The sequence below is a fragment of the Mytilus galloprovincialis genome, chromosome 1 (genome assembly GCF_965363235.1).
Source record: "Mytilus galloprovincialis chromosome 1, xbMytGall1.hap1.1, whole genome shotgun sequence".
Classification (NCBI taxonomy): Eukaryota; Metazoa; Mollusca; class Bivalvia; order Mytilida; family Mytilidae; genus Mytilus; species Mytilus galloprovincialis.
Genome location: NC_134838.1, coordinates 13,908,376 through 13,919,443, shown reverse-complemented (window position 1 = coordinate 13,919,443; position 11,068 = coordinate 13,908,376).

Here is an 11,068-nt window from a genome sequence, read left to right as displayed (position 1 = left end):
AGGGGCCAGCTGGAGGACGCCCCAGGGTGCGGCAATTTATCGCTGCATTGAAGACCTATTGATGACCTTCTGCTTTTGTCTGCTCTAGATCTATATGGTCGGGTTGTTGTCTCTTTCACACATTCCCCCTTTCCATTTTCAATTTTATTTCCCGTCTGTGGAACATTTTCGACACGCTAACCAAGATGTTTGCGTGTTGACACTACTCCACATCTTAATTACAGCACTGATTTTAACTGAACCCCTTCAATTCTGTAGTCATGTAAATTACGAAAGTTTCAAACTTAAACTTCAATAGTATCAAAACAGCCATTTTGTACATATACCATAAGGAAACTTCGTGCAAAGCAATTATTATTTATTGTTTCATTGCATTTGGTAGAAAAAAAGGAGATTTTGGGGCAAATAAAACCAAGATTTTTGTAAACAATCCACAGATTTTAATACAGATATTTTTGTTTTAAAATTTGAAACATAGATTACTCACTTGTTTTCTATGATGTGCTAGAGTTTATTGCTTACACAAAAGATATAAACAACCTTTATATTTCAAAAATAAACTTGTGCCGAGTCACTAAAGTCAAATGTACTTGATTTGGTCAAAATTTATATTTGTTTTAACCATTATTCAATTTTTCTACCTTTTTTAAAGAAAATCATTGCTGTAACTGCATGCAATAATCTGCCAAATATGAGAGTCAAGGGAGAAAGGCTGTAGATTTTCTATAAAATTTTCATATGTTTAGCATCGAATCAACACAAGGGTACATAACCCTTAACTGTACAAATTTGAAGGTTTTTAGCAAATCACTCATCCTGGAGATAAATACAGTCATGTAGAATACAAGGTACATAAAATAAATACGATAAAAAATATATGCATCTGCTCTTTAAATGTTTTTCAAGAATACAATCTAGCGCCATAAAATTAGGGTTAAAAATAACTCATTATAGATACCAGGACTAAATTTTTTTTATACGCCAGACGAGCGTATCGTCTACAAAAGACACATCAGTGACGCTCGAATCCAAAAAAGTTAAAAAGGCCAAATAAAGTACGAAGTTGAAGAACATTGAGGACCAAAATTCCTAAAAGTTTTGCCAAATTCAGCTAAGGTAATCTATGCCTGAGGTAGAAAAGCCTTAGTATTTCAAAAATTCTAAATTTTGTAAACAGTTAATTTATAAATGTAACCACATCAATGATAATTCATGTCAGCACAAAAAGTGCTGACTACTGGGCTGGTGATGCCCTCGGGGAAATAAATCTCCACTTGCAGTGGCATCGACCCAGTGGTTGTAAATAAACTCATCATAGATACCAGGACTAAATTTTGTATATGCGCCAGACGGGAAGATACCTAAAAAAGAAATGACTGTGTTCAACTTTTATAATCTTTTATGTTTGTAAGAGACACCACTTGTCGTGAAAGATGAAAGTGAAACAATGGATATTTTGGATGGTAGAAAAAAGTCAAAGTTGTACCCGCATATGTTAAATTCTCTTCTTTAAAATTCAAAGGTTCAAGATTGTGAACATGATTGAAGAGAAAGATGGACAAAATAAGGCAACAGTAATACACCATTGTTAAAAATTCATAAGAATTCGATTGAGAGAAAACAAACCTGTGTCATAATATAAAATCAAGGGATTTGCATCAACTATACGAGGAAAACGAAGGAACAACAGGAACACAGATGTGCAACAAATACAAACCTGAATATACATAGAAACGAATTCATACTAACGGCCATATTACTGTTTTGGTACAGGACATTTTAGAAAAAAAAACATGTATTGTGTACGAAAAATTACGCTAAAGATTGTAAAGTTCAGCGACCGTTTTGTTTATCTATATATTGAAGAAGTAAACACATGGGCAGTATAGTAAACCGATGTATACTCTTTATGAGAATTTGCCCAATCTCAACCACTGTTTTTTTTTTTGGTTTAAAGGAAACATCTTCATCCTGTTTTTATGTAGTTCATCCGTCCGATAATTTAAAACTAACCAATCAAAATCAGTCTCTTTTAAACAAGGGGCCTCGGTGACCGAGTGGACTAAGCAGTTACTACTGTAACCACTAGCCAGTCAAACTGAGGTTGTGAGTTCGAATCCCGCTCGTGTGGGTGCGCTCGTCTCCAATCTTAATTGACTACGATTGCCAGTTTTTCTATCAAAAGTCGATGGTTTTCTCTGGGTACTCCGGCTTCCTCAATCGATAAAATTGGCCGCCTAAATGCGGTGCTTAATAGTGGCGTTCAAACACCAAAAATCAAATCAAATCTTTTTAAACAGTAAAACATTTTCCAAAAACGTCCTCAGTATTAAATGATAAAACAATCGAAGTTGAAAGTTTTCAGGTAATGTTGAACAATAAATGATCGAATTAATGACTAGACATTTTAATATTATCACTATGGGTGTACATGAATCTATCAGAAACTATTGAGTTGTTTACGTTACCTTCAAATGTCATTGTTGTAATCAATTATTATGTAAAAATGAAACATTGTTATGACATTTTTTTTACGATTCACAAACTAATAAACCAGCTGTTTTATTGCTTAGACAACTTCTACCCATTGTTTCAAATTGCTATTCTATGAACATTGTGAGTAATAAAAACCAAATATATCTCTACAAGGAAGTAATATAGATATTTTTATTATTAGTTTTTCCTCCAAAGAATCAAAATATAATTATCATTGTCTGATACTAAAATAGGCGAAGAGACGGATACACAATACTTAGTGCTTAAAGTTGGAAGAAATATTAGATATGTTTTCGGGGGTAAAATCATATAATATATCAAAGTAAACACATCTATAAAGTTTTAAACAAAATAAAGATTGGAAACGGCGAATGCCTCAAAAAGAAATAACCTGACCAGCGAAGAACATCCTGCGCCTGTAATTGCTTCAACAAGATGCTTAAATACAAAAATCTACTTAATGCATGAAAAATCGCAGATTAACCAATACAAATGTCAACCAAAATGTTACCTAGCGTCATTTAGAGCAGACAAAATTAAATGTAGTGCCTAGGTATTAAATGACATGCGCGTCACTTATGCTAACATCTTTTTTCATAATGCACGATAAACGATAAACAATAAACGAGTCGGACGTCAAACAAAATAAATGAATTGTGAATGATGGTACATATTTTCGAACAGCGATAAATTATTGTTGCCTTTATATACCTTATACAGTATAAACTTTTTCGATCAAGTAAAAATCTATTAATTACAAATGCAATGGTTAACAAAGTACAAACACGATTGGTAAATTATCTATCGCTGTTTACATTTAAATAATATTTCTGCAGGTTCCCCTAGATTTACTACCATAAAGAAATCGACACCAACGTGCAAAATAGTCAAACGAGCAAAATGAAAAGTAAATAATCAAAATTACCTACCTTCAAAAAATATTCAAATGGCAAAAAAAAAACCAACTCAAATACATCAAACCACTGGAACACAACAGTCATATTCCTGACTTGGTACTTGCCTTTCCGTATTTAGAAAATGCTGTATGAAACCTGGTTTTATATCTAGCTTACCTTGCAATTGTATGACAGTCACATAGAATTTCATGTTTTGTTCCAAAACAAAAAGACACAATAGGTAAAAATGTAAAAATAAAATGGGGCACAATAGTCCACACTGTGCTATAATCTTAATCACTTTAATGTATAAAACAACAAAGCAAAACAAACCGGTATATAAACACTCTATTGTCTAAGGAAGGGTAATATCTTTGTAATGTTCAAGGAAATTTACATCCAATACATGAGCAGAACTATGGTTTCAATATTGTGTTTACAGTACATAATACACTCCGTTTCCATTCTTTTTTTCATATTGTACACCATATTAAAGCTTTTTTAAACTTAGTATATTTTGCATTACTTACACATGATATCGAAAAAAAAACAGGAACGTCTAGAATATTTGTATCAGGTTTTGGGCACCAAAAATTAAAAAAGAAAAAACTTAATTTTGTCAGTAATTTTAAAGGTATAGAAAGCTCCAAAGTTACAGCAAAAAGTAAACAAAAATATTGAACTCCGAGGAAAATTCAAAGCGGTAGTCGATTGCCAATAGTAAATAAACAGCCTAAACCACATCAAACGAATAGATAACAATGCACTACAAACAATTCCAAACAAACATGCCAGTGTACAAACAAGATTTAACTTGTTGTAGATACAATAAAAGGAGAGAGTAGTACAATAGCCATGCACATTATTAGCAATATCAGTTTAGGTCGGTTATACACGCTTTAGGTTATATGATAGTGACCGTACCGTAACCCGATAAATATTATTAGATTGTTTTTTATTAATCTGTTTTAATTGAGTAGGAGAAAGTTCAACGTGCGGTCACTTATAGGAATTGTAATAAACCTTGTTTGAATTATCGATTTCTTTATAATTGCAGATTTATCTACTGTTTTTAACTTCTTTATTTGCAGACATATAAAAGAGGGACAGTCAAACTCATAAATCGAATATAAACTGACAACGCCAATAGTACAAATGACACAACATAAAAACTAAAAAGAATAAGCAACACGATTTTGAGATCAGTAGACATTCTTAAACCAGAAATTTTCGGAGTTACAGAATGAATGAGTTAACAGGAAAAGCAAGTATCCAGTAAGCAAAAGAACTATTTCGTGCTTTATAAATTATCTAGCAAAAGATAGATCGAGCTATACGTAATATCAAATGATTTCAACACAATAAATTTGTTTGATTAAGAAAACTTCAAATTCACGTATTACTAAATGCATACGTTATCTATACAGACCCTATACAATAGAAATTTTATCCAAGCAAAATAAAGCGAAACTCACAGTAAAAAGAAGGACAACTCTTACTTGTCTTCAATAAATAAGTAATTCTAACGTATAATGCACATTCCCTTGTGGCTACTTAAATAATATTTATTTAAATGAAGCTTGAGCATTTTCTACTTTGTTTTTTTAAACCAATATTTTGGTAAATTTTTATTAGATTTTTTTCTTTTAATTCGCTTGTGATATTTGTTTAGTGTTTACAACTACACCACATCTATGAAAGGATCCAGCAAAAGATGATATATCGGCAAAACATGTCGAGAAGTCAATAAATACTTCGATAGGTCAATTATATGATGATGTTATTTATAGCGTGGATAAATTTGGCCTATTGCCCAAAAGTTTGGCGACGTGGTGCATTAACTGCTTGAATTTTACTAAAATCAACCAATTTGCAATTTTAAATCTTTTCACATTTAATTCAGTATGATTTTATTGACATCAATCTTTCAAGGGAACAATTGTTCCATTTACTAGTAATCAAATGCACCGATAATTATTTGGTAATTAATTTTAACCCTTGTCCCATATATTTTTTTCTTACATGGTACATTTTTAAAACTTCGGAATCAAAAATATGAACATAAAAATAAAGATATCTGAAAATAATATTCTAGTTTTTATTAGTTATATGTCAGACGCCCGAATATTTTTTGTATTTTCAATATTCATAATCGCCTCAATGTTCTTGACGTAAGGTAGCGTTCTCACCTTGACTTCTTCAAATAAAAAAAAAATACCTCAATATTTTAAGAAGTAAGAATAAAGAATTTTAAAACTCCTAAGTATAAAATCTTTGATGTTGGGGTATGGTTAACTTACGCAGGTCTCAATTTTATCTTTAAATTTTATAATAAATAGGAAATCCTTTTATTAAGAAATTAAAATATAGCGAGAGTTGTTGTCTAAATTCTCCATTTTTTTTTTCGAGAACTAAATTCTGAAAAACACTTGTTTTGATATTTCTGAAAATTATGCTCATCAAAAATATATTTTGCACAAAGAATAACAACCAATAGACAGAGAGAGTATACATAGAACGAAAGAACGTCAGTTAACTACAAAAATAACATTTAACATATGGAATAATGGAGCGTTCATCTACAACGTTTATTGAAAACAAATTGATGTCTTAACAAAAACCATGAAAGATAATAAAAATCGTATGATAGGTAAGGGACATTTGATTACATGTCAACTTGGAATATAAACAAATGCATGATATCTATTGTTATGGTAAAATTATTCATTATGGTTGAAACTGTGACGGTATGATTCTAAAAGTATTGTAATACTTAATTAAAATTCAAGCTAAGTATGTTACAAAATGCATGAAATAACCGTCCAAAATTTTACTTGATTTCTTTAATAATCTTTCTAAATTACACTATCTATCCTATATTACACTGAGAACCAACAAATAATCGAAACTTGACAAAGCAATTATAAAAGTTCGAAATAACTTTCATCTAATTGTAATTTGTTTGAGTGTTGTATATGCTTGGTGATCAGGGTGTACATTTAACTATTTACATGACTTTAGTCTGTGACAGATGAATTTCAAGCTTATTTGCTTTTAATGCAACGTAAATCCATGAAATGGAATGCAACATCAATTATTTACACAAGTTAAATTCAACAGTATTCTCTTTATTTTGGCTTTTGAAAATTTACGATAAAAAGAAAAAACACAAAAAAAAACTTTGAGAAGGTTTTTTTTCGAATATGGCTTCATATGATTACAAAAACAAGACGATCAAAAGGAGTGCACAGTGTGTATTCATTGAAATATCAAACGACTTTTAAACAATATCCCCAAATTAACAAATATGTTGTCGATTTAGACAGATAGTCAATTTTATGTCATATATTTTGAAGTCCCCGGTTGTATCAAGGCATAACAATTCAGACAAATAATAGGAAATTTATAATTGTGCAAAAACGGACTACGCCTTGAACTTAATAAAACATTCATGCAAAAAATCATAACCTTCTGCAGTCATGTAAAAGTAACGGTTGTACATTATATTTGTATTACACGGATTGTTTATGTATCAAGTAGAAAGTACTATATCACATTTATTGTAAAAAGATGGTTGCTACATTGCTTTAATTATATCTTTATTAGTTGAATCATTCCACAATCTTATGATTTAAAGCTAGGGTATAAATGTATGTTACTTGACGACGTAATACAAGTGTTATTCAAACCATCAAGTTCTTTTTAATATACCAAGTAAGACAATTACATTTTAAAGCCATTTTGATTGTTGTTAATGATCACAGATTGAAGAATTGTTAATCTACATTTTATTATAGACGATACGTTCCGATTACTGTCTGCCTACTAATGACATATATAGTCAATAATTCGATATGTTATGCAGTACAAAAGCTAAGAATCAACTAAGTCTACCACTGGCTCTGGGAGCTCCCATGGCATTATTGATAAAATCGGTGCATCGTAATGATGTGAACAAAACTTCAAACATAATCATTAAAACGATATAACATAGGGGAGTCTTAACCCAATTCATAATTATGAACAATGCGAGTCAATGTAGAAAATGCAATTTAACAACAAAAAAATCAACTTCATTGTATAGTTAAAATTAGTATATATTTGATTAATTCTAATTTTCGTTAAATTATCATTGTTATACGGATAAACTATATATGAAATTCAAAACGTCACCTATATCCGTTGAATATTGAAAACAACACGTTTAATAATTATATGCATCCGAAGAAACGTGACTGTTGCTACTGATTCGAATCGACAAACGACTGATAAATAATAAATATGTTAAAGTGCTTCTAAATGAAACATGAATCATTTACATGATTAAATTTGATTTAAAACAAGTGCGTTTAAATTTCATTACACCATTAATTATTGCAAGGAAAGCATTTGATTGCATATTATAGCGATAGCAAAAAGTCTAACATCTACATATGAACTGACAAAAATGGATATGATATTTAGGGGGTTAATAAGGAGATGAATGGAAATTTTCGGAACAAATTGATAAATGGAAAAAATAAAGCGACCAGTTAGGTAAAAAAATTGTTTCGTGCATTTTTATAGTTTTTTTCTTACGTTGTGCTATTCTCATCTTAGGGTAGGGTTATACGCCCATAAAGACTTAACACCAGCACATTCTGTATGAGCCTGTCCAATGTCAGGAACTCTTCAGCTGTTTTGGGTTCTTATTTTTTTTGTCGGATTCTTTTATATGTCTCTATGGGGTTAGGAATTCGCTCATTGTTGAAGTTCGTAATTTTGGCCTCTGTTGGAAAGATGTCTCATTCGCAATAGTACACATCTTTTTTTATTTTTATATGTTATATTTTGGAAAGAAATAAGGTCTAACTTAAATGTTATATAATATGGTAATTTAAATGTTATATTTAACATTGCCATAAAAGCGCAAGGTTTTGGCTAGCTGCAAAACAAGGTTCAAGCCACCATTTTTCTTAAAATGTCCTGTACCAAGTTAGGAAAATGGCAATTGTTATCGTAAACTTTGTTTCTGTGTGTGTTACATTGTTGTTTGCATTTTGTTTGCTTTAGTGTTTTTGTTGTTTCGTTGTCCAAATGTACTATATTGTATTGTTTATTTGTGTAATTCTCTGTCCTAAATGTTCTTGCATTTATTTTTACTGTATTCTGCCATGTAATGATGTCATTTTAGTGTTATATTTAACATTGCCATGAAAGTGTGAGGTTTGGCAAGCCACAAAACCAGGTTCAACCCACCACTTTGTCTTAAAATGTCCTATACCAAGTCAGGAAAGTGGCCATTGTTATTAAGGTCTTTCCTTTTTCTATAAGGAAAGACCTTAATGTATTTCTTCTGATTATTATTATTATTCTTTCCGCCAAACTTTAACGACATTTCCCAAAAAAAGTACGCGACATGTTAAAATGATATTAAGTATCTAGTATCGGTTGACCAAAAGCTATCTTGTGGTGAGGGCACGACCCCGTGACATTTTTTCTATAGGGGTTATCTCCCCTAACACCGAAAACCTTGTCATCATTCTAACTCCGTAAACATAATAGGTAGAAAAAAAAAAACAAAGGGTGGAATTTGTTTAGGAACAGACCTTGGTTCTTCGTTACATATGGATCAAAAAGATTCAACGACTCATTGGTAGGGTTATGCCTCTTCGAAAATTAACCAATGTCGGTTGTCCACTAAAACTCAGAAACTGTAAGTTGTAGCCACCTAGGATCCTCACCAATGATCATCAATTTACGTGACTAAGAAAACTGACCTAAGGTCAAAGGTCAAGGTCATGACCTAGATTTTGAACTTAGCTTGTTATCGAATTTACTCAATAACCGTAAAAGATGGCTGATAAAATATAACAAAGAAAATGTGTGTCTTGTCCAGATCTGCATTTGTTATGTTGGGTTCAAAATTATTGGACCAACCATTTTGGACCTAGGGAACGAAAAGTGTTTTTCGGGTCCGTAATGATGATTTTTCGCTTATAACTCAAAAAAGGTTAGAGATAGAAAAAAACTTTGAATTGCAAAAATGTTCAGCATAATAAGATCTATAAAATTAGGTCAAGGTCAGAAGTCAAGGTCCCTAGCAACGACATAAATACCTTAGCAACCATATATTTTTGAACTTAGAAGGCTATGAATAATATAAATATGAAATTTTTAATACTGGAAATGACATTTTTGTCCCTAGTAACGACATTTAAATCCTTAGCAATCACTTATATTTTTAACTTTAAATACTATGAATAGTACATATGACATGGTAGTAATATTTTTATCCTTAGAAATGATTTTTGTCCTTAACAACCACTTGTTATGAACATTAAAATGCACATATTTTTTAACTAAGAAGGAAAGACCTTTCAATTGTTCATGAACAATTGACTTTTTAATATTATAGTTCGTTTCTGTGTGTGTTACATTTTAGTGTTGTGTTTCTGTTGTGTCCTAGTTCTCCTCTTATATGTGATGTGTTTCCCTCAGTTTTAGTTTGAAACCCGGGTTTGTTTTTTTTATCAATTGATTTATGAATTTCGAACAGCAGTATTTTACTGTTGCCTTTATTCAACGTTTTATTCAGTTATTCCTTATAGAAAATTCGTTCATGTCACTTAAAATTATTCGCTATCTATTCCTTTGATTTCTATATTAAAAAAAAGCAATTCGTATTTGTCTTATGCATATGTTTTATCCTTACTTAAAAGAATTCCACTCCTATGTCATAATTAAAAGTAAAATGTATATTGCATGCAACTTGATTTTTTCACACAGACAAACTGAGACAAAATCGATCATTATATCAATTTCATCTTTTATTCGTAGATCTTTGCATTTAGTAACAACTACAATTTATACTATTTTGGGGTAAAAGTATAGTTATTGATAAATATTTACCAGAAGTTTTACGTGATATATGACTGCACTATCGGTTTACATCATATGATTTTGATTTTCTTTGACAAGATTAACACAGTTCGTGTGAAACGCAATATATCTTAAAAAAACTGTTGATGTTGATGATGATGATAAATTGGTATATAAATGTCGAAAAGTCAATAAATATTTATAAATGTCACTATTTTGATAACATTATTTTTAGCTGACCTAATGAAAAGGAATTTTCCTACTAAGAAATTTGTACAAAATCATCTATGACTACAATGTTTGTTTCATGAACTAGGCAGTTGGATTAATCAAAAAGTTTTATTCGAATTGAATTCGACTCATTTCTGTTTGCCAACAATCTTAACTTCTAGCGTTTATTTAAAGACAGGTTCTTATTAGTTATCATAGGTACTAGGATCATAATTTGATACTCCAGACGCGCGTTTCGTCTATATAAGACTCATCAGTGACGCTCTGATCAAAATCGTTATTAAGCTAAACAAGTACAAAGTTGAAGAGCATTGACATGATTGAGGACCCATAATTTCAAAAAAGTACTGCCAAATACGGCTAAGGTAATATATGCCTGGGATAATAACACCTTAGCATTTCTAAATATTCAAATCTTTGTAAACAGGAAATTTATAAAAAAAAAAATGACCATATAATTGATATGCATGTCAACACAGAAGTGCTGACTACAACCGGTGATACCCTCGGGGACGAAACGTGCACCAGCAGTGACATCCACCCAGTGGTGCAGAGATACCGGCATTATAATTAAATACAACAGT